The sequence below is a fragment of the Rosa chinensis genome, chromosome 4 (assembly GCF_002994745.2).
Source record: "Rosa chinensis cultivar Old Blush chromosome 4, RchiOBHm-V2, whole genome shotgun sequence".
NCBI lineage: Eukaryota > Viridiplantae > Streptophyta > Magnoliopsida > Rosales > Rosaceae > Rosa > Rosa chinensis.
The window spans coordinates 23,152,691-23,162,786 of record NC_037091.1 but is presented as its reverse complement, the minus strand read 5'-3'; the positions used below and the strand labels follow the sequence as shown (position 1 = coordinate 23,162,786).

Genomic DNA, 10,096 nt, shown 5'->3' with positions numbered 1-10,096 from the left:
ACAGTGCTACTAACATATATATGCTTCTTAGCTAACCTAAGAAGAAGTATATATGGTCTATGGATAAGGGTATCCTATTTGAAGTTCTGCTCGTGGGAGTAGCATACCAATATCATATATGCTCCAACAAAATTCATGGCATTACCAGAAATCCCAATTGGGCCATTTCTCTCCTTTGTATTAAATCAATTAGTATCAGAAGCATTTACAAATGATCACCAAAAATTAGGATACAAAGATAGTGGTGCAATACTAGCACATCAATTCCAGTATTCCCTAATTATTGATCTCTGCCTATTTCTTTTTCAAATCCGATCCTTCTTGTTCTGAAGGTTCAGAAGGAATTCTACCAAGAAGCCATACTAGAACAAGAGCACCTGAGAGCTGTGCAATGTGATTGACATGCCTAAAAATACTGTTGAATGAATAGTGTCGTGACTTTTTCCCCTTTCATTCTCTGCCTTTTTACCTGAGTACCCTAGACTGGTGTTAGTCTCGTGTGGGACTCCGCGAGGCTCTGTTACTTAGCTCCACGAACAGAGAGCAGAGAGAGAGAGAGTTCAAAACTGATCGAGAAAGTGAGAGAGAGAGAGAGAGAGAGAGAGGTGATATTCAGAGGCTTTGCGTCATTGCTCCGCAAAAATACAGAGAGGGTGAGAGAGGTGAAGAACGATAGGGAGAGCGAGGGTCTCCTTCTTTGCTCAGGTGAGTGTTGCATGCAGCCGATTCTTCGATGTCGTTTACAGCCGTATAAGCGAGATTGAGGGAGTGGGTTGATTTTCAGTTCCTTAGTCGCCGGGTGGGTAGTAGGGTTATCGATTTTGGTTGTTGGTTTCAAATCAATCAATTTCCCTTTTTTATTATTATTATTATTATTTTTTTTTTATGATGGGTTATAGAAATTTTCAATCTTGAGGAAATTTGGGAATCGTGGCGCCTGGTGGAGCTGTTGAGGGAATCCAGGGCTTCGCAAGTAAAACAAATACACAGTCATGGATTTTGCAAGTGATTTCCGTCGGGCTCCGCTTCTTTCGACTAATACGAATTTTATAGCCGATATTGTGGTAATTTGAATTTGCTCCCAACTTCTTCTTTTTTTCTTTGATTTTAGTTTATGCTCTTCTCCGTTTTGATTGTCTTCTCTGAATTTATATTCAGTTTCAATTTTTAGTTTCACACTGTATGAGTTATAACTGAACAAACTTTCTTGGTGCGTTGTTTATATCTCTCCGTTTGATTATCCAAAAACGGGACAAAGGGTATTCTGTTCTTGGTGTGATGTTCCCTTTTGAAGTTGGGTTTGGAAACTTTTCTTTGTTTGATTGGTGAAAGAATTGTGTAGAAGATAGAGTTTTTTGGTTTTTCAGTGTTTTGGGTTAATAAGTGATGACCTGCACTGAGCTGATTGCATTTTTTCATTAACAAATTACATATAAGTTATTGACAAAAAATGACATAACAAATACATCCTTTAAAGATTGAATTAAACATATAAGGACTAAATCTTACAAATAAGGACAATGTGTTCTCCACTTGCCACATGTCATGAGTTAATTTACCTTTTTACCCTTAACTACTTCTTTTGACTTCTAATCCCTTTATAAGGATTAAATATTACAAATAAGGACAATCTGCTCTCCACTTGCCACATATCATGAGTTAATTTACTTTTTACCCTTAACTACTTCTTTTAACTTCTAATTCCTTTATGTTAGTTTTTTTTTTTTTTAGAATAATCCCTTTATGTTACTTTTTTTTTTTTTTTAGAATAATATTTTTTATATTACTTTTTTTTCGTAACTTAGCTTTATCGATATTTTAAACTCTCCAAAATATCTTCAAAACTAGTTTTAGATACGAATATTTACCCCATATATCAAAACTTCCATCAAATTTTCTAAATTTTAATTTAAGCAAAATATCCATTGAAATTTCCACAATTTTGAAGTACCAAAATTTTCTAAACTTCGTCTCACTAGTATTTTTCCCAACACAAATCCCCTCTTCCGGTAATGCACTCGTCATCACGTAATCCTGCTATTGCACTCGCTGCACTCATACTCGTCCAGTTCTGCTACTGCATTTGTACTCGTGTTCTGCTACTGTACTCGTCATCGCCTAATCCTGCTACTGCACTCGTCAAATCCTGCTACTGCACTTGTCATCGCCTAATCCTGCTACTGCACTCATACTCGTCCAGTTCTGCTACTGCACTTGTACTCGTGTTCTGCTACTGTACTCGTCATCGCCTAATCCTGCTACTGCACTCGTCAAATCCTGCTACTGCACTTGTCATCGCCTAATCCTGCTACTACACTCATACTCGTCCAGTTCTGCTATTGCACTTGTACTCGTGTTCTGCTACTGCACTCGTCATCGCCTAATCCTACTGCTGCACTCGTCAAATCCTGCTACTGCACTTGTCATCGCCTAATCCTGCTACTGCACTCATACTCGTCCAGTTCTGCTACTGCACTTGTACTCGTGTTCTACTACTGCACTCGTCATCGCTTAATCCTGCTACTGCACTCGTCAAATCCTGCTATTGCACTTGTCATCGCCTAATCCTGCTACTGGACTCATACTCGTCCAGTTCTGCTACTGCACTTGTACTTGTGTTCTGCTACTGCACTCTTCATCGCCTAATCTTGCTACTGCACTCGTCAAATTAATCCTGCTACAGCACTTGTCATCGCCTAATCCTGCTACTGCACTCATACTCGTCCAGTTCTACTACTGCCCTCGTACTCGTGTTCTGCTACTGCACTCATCATCACCTAATCCTGCTACAGTACTTGTCCAATCCTGCTACTGCACTCGCTGCAGTAGCATGAACAGTAGCAGTAGCAGGATCAGGATTCTTTTGCTTCTTTATTGCTGAACGTGTTCTTGGTTCAATAGCAGCTTCATTTGCAATAGCAAAAGCAGGAGCAGGATCAGTAGCAGTAGCATGAGCATGAGCAATTGGATTTGTCAATCCATAATAGATCTTCAGTAGCATATTCCACAGTAGCAGAGTAGCACATGGCATTACATTCAATCTTTAATAGATCTTTGAAACTTTTTTTTATTTTTTATATGTATGTTCACACTCCAATTTTATATTGTAGATGTGCCTCAAATTAATTTTTTGAGCTCTTAAGGAAATGAGTATTGTAGGGATAAATTGTCATGTATGACTGTTTTTATGCAGTAGCATATTCAACAGTAGCAGATGACATTGTATTGTTGTGATAAATTAAAGATTTTCAAAATTTACAGGAATAAATTTAATTTCAGTGATCAACTTGGCCACCACAACTTTAGGTCATGCAATATGGCTATCTGAGCAGTAGCATATCTAGCAGTAGCATATTCAACAGTAGCAGTAGCATATGATATTACATTCAATATTAGTTATTACATATAAGTACTATATTTTAATGAAGATTATGGTATGTTGATGTTGGTCTCTAGTTGTACAGCTAAAATATCTTCATTCCCAGTAGCACCTTCTTCTATCTTACGCTGCATTTGTTTCTCTAGTTTTTGATCTCTTCTTGCTTCTTCTTCAGTTTTATCTTCAATTGTTTGTATTTCTTTGTCACTTTTTCCTTTTCATCCCACAGCCTCTCTAGTTAAGCTTGCTTCCTCTCGCAACTCTCGATAGCGCTTCCCGCCATATTTTGCTTCCTCTTACATCAATAGTTTCCCCTATTCCAACCGCTGCCGCTGCCGCTACTGCTACTGCTACTGGCTCCAAATCAAGAATGAGTAAATCAAAGGATCAATCATGTATTAGGTTGCTACTGCAATATTAACAATTTTATCTCCTTAAGTACTGAAGCATTACACTCTAGGTAGAACTATCACTTATAAAAATGAATTGCTGGTGTCTAAAAAGTATAATTGAAACTCAGAACACTAATATATCCATAGCCACTACAAAGTGACCAAAACCACATGAACTTAGCAAAACACAGTTTCCTGCTATATAGACTTCTTTAGGAACCAAAAAGCCTACCATAATAAGGAAAGTAATTAGCTCATACAATGGTTCATTCATAGATAAATGCATGTTGATACTGTAACCAATAGTTCTTACTTTCTTGTAAAATTTCTCTCTTAACTATAACAAAAACAAGGACTGGAAATTTCATTCTCTTTTCAACAAAAGCAGCTACCAAATTACATGTATTCATAGCTGAATGCTAACTAACCATCTAACAAAACATTTATTCTAACATTGCTCATTAGTACGCTTCTAGGTCAGTAGCACTCACCACACCAAAATGTTTTGTTAACTTCTCAATCCACTTTTACCCACTACAAAAAACAACTATGCATAACCTATAACAACAGATAAAAGCTCATACTAACCTATCAAATCGTCGTAATCGGATATTGGCCGAAATGTGGGTTCTAAAGCATTTTCCATTAACTTCTATATAGATCAAAACCCACAAAACAATAACAAATATAACAATGACTATCATATCATGATGATGGATCAGCACAAATATTTTTGATCAATGCAGTAACTGTCATGGCAGAATACCACCAGATGTCAACAATCAAAATTCAAATTCAATAGACATTTAAGACCACCGCAGAACAAAGAGTACCACTCTAATTACTCCACCATAGGGTAAAATTTGATCACTAGTGAATCAAACTTGCACAACTCTCTACAACACTATCCTTATCATTTCAACATAGATGAACGTTTTCATTTCCTGAGAATCAAATAAACAAAAAATTGCAAAACCAGCAGACGACACGCACCGTTTTGGGGACGGGCTACCAAGACCCTTGCTTGACGCAGTTGAGCATGCCGTTGGAGGCGAGAGCGCGGAAGACGATTCAAGACATACGGAGATGAAAACCTTGAGAAGAGTTTTCTATGCAAGCTGCTATTGATTCGAAGATGAAAACCTGCATTTTCAAGATCGTTTTAAATGTTCGCCACTGAATTTTCATGAAATGGAAGCAAAACCTATGAACGAGATTCAAAATCTGACCAAACTTACCGATTTTTTTGCTGGAAATTAAGATGGGGAGTATGCTGACTTGATTTCTTGGGTTAGTCTTCGTCGAATTTGACTTCTGCTACTGATCGATTTGATACCGTTTTGTAATAGTAGGGTTTCAGATTTGGGAACGATATTGTTTTGGGGTTTCTGATTTGATAACTACCCGTGTATTGGGTGTTTTATTCACTCAATGGCATGCGCGTAAATTTTTCATCAAATTGAGCATTTTGGTCATTTTACATTAAAATTGGGAGCCAGGCCTGCTTCATTTGGTTTTTGGGTTTGGGCTCGTGTCCTTATTTGTATAAATCTATTTGAAGGTGGGTTTTCTGTTTTTATATCTTTGGTCTGGTGCTACTGTGTAATTTTCTATTTTTTCATTGCGTAAAGTTTTAATCCTTTTTTTCTATCTAATTGCATTTGTTAGTGAATTCGTGAACGAGTTCTGAGAATAATGGAACACAATCTCAACAAGTTCATACTAATGGAACACAATCTCAACAAGTTCATACTCCCAGCCATTGCATTGAATTGATTCACTTAAGCAACTCCAACAGATTCCCTATATTTTGATTTTTCTCTACTTTAGGAAAAAATAAGCCTCTTTTGCTCCAACAGATTCCCTATAACTAACTCTATTTTAGGGAAAGTGAGGAGAGAGACAACCAAATTCCCTATATTTACAGCAAACTCCAAAATTTTAAAGAAGAATATGGAGATTTTATAGATTACTATAAACTAGGGAATCTGTTGGAGTTGGAGAAGAAAAATAGGCTAAAGGTTTGACTTTTGCTTCTCTATAATACAAAAATTATAGGGAAGCTATTGGAGTTGCTCTTAGAATACAGTTTGCACTGAAATCTTAACTTGGTTATTCCATTTTCCTTATTGTCTACACATCTTTTTCTGGTTCTTTTTGTGTCTTACCACTTTGGTCAATGCAGAGTTCTCTTTGGCCGGCCAACAACTAATGGACCACAGAGACGAAGCCTATCTGAGATACTCAGTTTCCCGAGTCTATCATATTAAAGCTGTCGGCTACTTCATCCCTGTACAAATGTTTCTGTCATGCTCCTCATTGATTTGTTATATTAATTTGCACACATTCATAATCAATTTCGAATTGTATCACTCATGAGCGAGTGACATTCCTCAACATTCATAAATAGTAACTAGTTCCATATGATAAGAAAGGTTGGTATATATGTAGTACTTCACATATCTATATTGACTAAACTCTAATTCCTATATTAACTACAGCAATTGTTTGGTTGTACAAAAAAATAAAAAATAGAAAGAAAAAAATTGCAAAAAATTGGAGCGAAGCAAAAATATTAACATTAAGTATTTTCTATTTATGATCTGAATTTGTGAAGATTTTGGGTATGGTTGTTAAGTATATGAGTCCAAATTGTAGCATAAATTACAATTGTGCATAGTCTTTTCGACTTGGGTTTTGCCCCATTATGAACCTCACAATTAGTAATGATTGACTCACTCTGTATCCTGAGATATGCCTATTGAAACAAACAAGAGAGTTGGCCAGGGTATACTATACTATGAGCATTTAGTATTTGTGTTTCAGCAAAAGGCATATATTTAGGTGGATTAAGTATGAGCGTCAGAGGTCATGGTTTTGGCATCAAAGGGGGTTTAATGCTATGAGAGGGTTCATTTTGAAAATTATCTGAGATGGAAAAGAATGATATGAAGTTGGTTTGGGCGTAATTGTGAAGTATCAGAAATTAAGTACTTCCATTTTTTTTTTCCTGGGAGATATGCTTATTCTCATCTATGAAGCTTTTGGTTTCTGAATGACTGACAGTATTACCTAAATTAAGGTCTTGGAGAGAGTTACTTGCTTTTACGATTCTCTGGTGGCTCCTTCATAGCCAGTTTCATTACCAATATTGGGTTTGTATTCCTAGAAACTTTGGACGTGTTGTAATCAAAAACTCTTTAGCATATAAATGTTGATTTATCACATTAAGTCAATTGGATCATGATCTAGGCTTATAGAATATAGAAATATGGCATTATAAATTGAAGTGTGTTTTCTTTTAATGTATTAGAGTCATTACATGAGTATATCTTATAATGGAAGCAGGCTTTTAATGTATCCTTAGGCTCATAGTAGGTTAATGAAAAGTGTAAGGGCTGCAATGAGTGTATATTATAATGCAAGCAGTCAAAATTCAAGAAGCTAGGTATTTAATAATCCTCTAAGATTTAAGCATGCATTTTGATAATTAGATGCAGAGATCAATTTCTAAATTTCTTTGCTTTTTTGACCCTTTTTGAATTGAACCTCTATGAGAACATCAAATTTGGTTGTCACAGAAGATTTTGGATTTTGAGTTGACTAAGGGACTTTTCCATTGGTTCTGTGGCACTTGCAAATGGGTCATCTGCAGGGTTGAATTTTGATACCTGTTAAACAAAGAAAGTTGATTTCAGGTATTCAACCTATTCAGTTATTGAATCATTAAGGCACATATATGTTTTCCCAATTCAGGAAAAAGAAACCCATTTGTTTATGTCAGTGACACATTTCCTAACAATTGATGGTGCAGTAATCTTTAGGCAGTGGGGTATTGAGGCCAACGTGAAGCAATGGCACACAACTGGAGACCCATGTAGTGGAGCTGCCATTGACTCCATCACATACGACAATGGTGATTACAATTCCTTCATCAAATGTGACTGTTCTGATAATGTCACTTGCCGTAATTTAGTTCTTACTGTCAATATTTTTACTTCAATTTCACACCCATGCAATGATCATGATTTGTATTTGCAGGAAAGTTTATGCCTTGGATGTTGTTGGTGTACTTCCAGAAGAACTGTGACACCAGAAGAACTGTGAAAATTGAGCTACCTATTCAATTTGTATGTTGTTCTAAATTATTGTGCTTCAGTTGGACTCACATTAGTTAGCCAAGTTTTGTACAAAATTTGTAATCTTCGTCTATTTTGAAAAGCTATAAAGTAATAACAGCTTCAGTTATATATCCAGCATGAAAGCATGCCGACATTTCTTGAAGTATATTTACTACTTTATTACGCATAGAACTTAGAAAAAAAAAAACAAACCCGCAGCATCGCAGACTTCGCAGCTAGTTGAAATTCAATTGAAAATTTGGATACTTTTCCAGCAATGCTGCCTTGGAAAATAAAACATACGTGTCAATTCTCGAGTGGTTGGTCGTATAAGTAACGTGGTGGGATGCCCTACCTAAGAATTTATCACGACATAATGTGTACCTTTGTTCTAGTTTTAAATCATTCATGGTTTCCGTTTGCTCCTAAACTTGTTCCGCATGTCATTTAAAAAGAATGCAATCATTCTTAATTCAATAATCTTTAATTTTTTTTTTAAAAAAGGTATTTATAATCTTTTAATTTTAACTTTGTTTAAGAAAAATTGAAATTTGGAGAGAATTGAGTCGTACTTTCATTGATAATATGTGGCTCTTTATATAGAGGGTTACAAGACATAAAATCAGAGTTGTACAAGGAAAGATAATTGTACAATTAATCGGATATCTATAAATATCTGCGAGAATATCTAAAATTCACAACCCTATTACAACTAGGTCAAGTAACCTAAAGTTTAGGAAAATTGAAATTGGGGTCGTGCTTTCATTGATAATAGGGGTCTCTTTATATAGAGGATTATAAGACATAGAATCCTAGTTGTACAAGGAAAGATAATCGTACAATTAATTGGATATCTATGAATATCTCCGAGAATATCTCTAATTCATAACCCTATTACAACTAGGTCAAGTATCCTAAAGTTTAGACCAGACACATATTCTGGATTTACTTGAACACTTCCCCTTGTGTCGCTCAAAAGTGGTGCTCCTCTCGTTGCCTCATTAAAAACCTTGCCGAGCAACAAAAACCCTGTGGGACAAAAATAACCTCGGTCGAAGGGGAAAAAGAGCACAACACACCCTTCACGTTTCGAGACCATACATGTAGACATCTCCCCCTGATGTCTGCATCTCCTCCTAATGATTACGGTCATGGGAGTTCGGATAACTTCCGAAAACGATGCTACCAACATGTTTCTCGAAACTGGAATTTAGACAATGACTTAGTAAGCAAGCTTGCCACAGTGTCCTCAGATTGAACCTAGTTCACTTTGATCTTGAGGAGAGTCTGTTGTTGCTGATTATGCTTGGTGTTGTTGCTTTTGATGTAGTCTTTCTTCATTTGTTCAAAGCAAGCAACATTATCCTAAATGCTCATAGGCTCATCGAGGCATCGGTGGTAGACTTTAAACCATAATTGTTCGAACATGCATAATTATTGATCCAATCCATATACATTCACTAAAAACTTCGTGAAGAGCAATAATCTCTGCATTGTTCGAAGATATAGCAACTAGGGTCTGTTCTGTAAACCTCCAAGATATCACGGTCTTTACCCATGGTGAACACTGAAGCAGTTTGGGAATGACCTTTGTGCAGATAAGAGAGATACCCAATATCAGCAAAACCTTCCAAAACACATGTCGTTTTGGGATGGGGATAGAGGACGCAGGCCAGTGTTGGCGACGTTCCTGGTGTGTGATGGGTCTGAATCTATCGTCTCTCTGTAGGGATAAAGCATGCCCATATCAGTCGTACATCTCTAGTATCGAAAGATATCTTTTACACAAATCCAATGGAGCCGCGTTGGCGCAGAGTTAAAACTAGCTAACAAGTTCACGGCAAATGAGATGTCCGGTCTTGTGCATTGAGTTAAGTACAATAATGCGCCTATTGTACTTAAGTAAGGCGGGCAATTTTGCCTTTAGCACGTCTTCGTCATCATCCTTTGGACGAAGAGGAACCTTTTTAGGATCAAGACTACGGACAATCATGGGGGTGCTTGAAGGCTTGACCTTGTCCAAATGCCTAAGCATCTATCAACACGATGCTCAAGTTCCAAACTGAGACATAATCGTGTTTTCCCAAAATCCTTCATCTCAAACTTGGATTTCAAGTGTTCAGCAGTTTCCCTTAACTCTTTAAGGGCTTTCAATGAAGATCATGTCCAACATGAACCGCAATGGAATCTGAAACTTGTTATGG

The 10,096-nt window shown here is 36.7% G+C and overlaps 1 long non-coding RNA gene across 1 annotated transcript; it reads left to right on the top strand.

The window, feature by feature from the left end:
* The first annotated feature begins 587 nt into the window (after positions 1 to 587).
* Positions 588 to 6,093, top strand: LOC121052663. Its single transcript, XR_005809730.1, has 3 exons — positions 588 to 705; positions 900 to 1,064; positions 5,957 to 6,093. It is a non-coding gene; the product is annotated as an uncharacterized LOC121052663 (long non-coding RNA).
* The last annotated feature ends 4,003 nt before the right edge of the window (positions 6,094 to 10,096 follow it).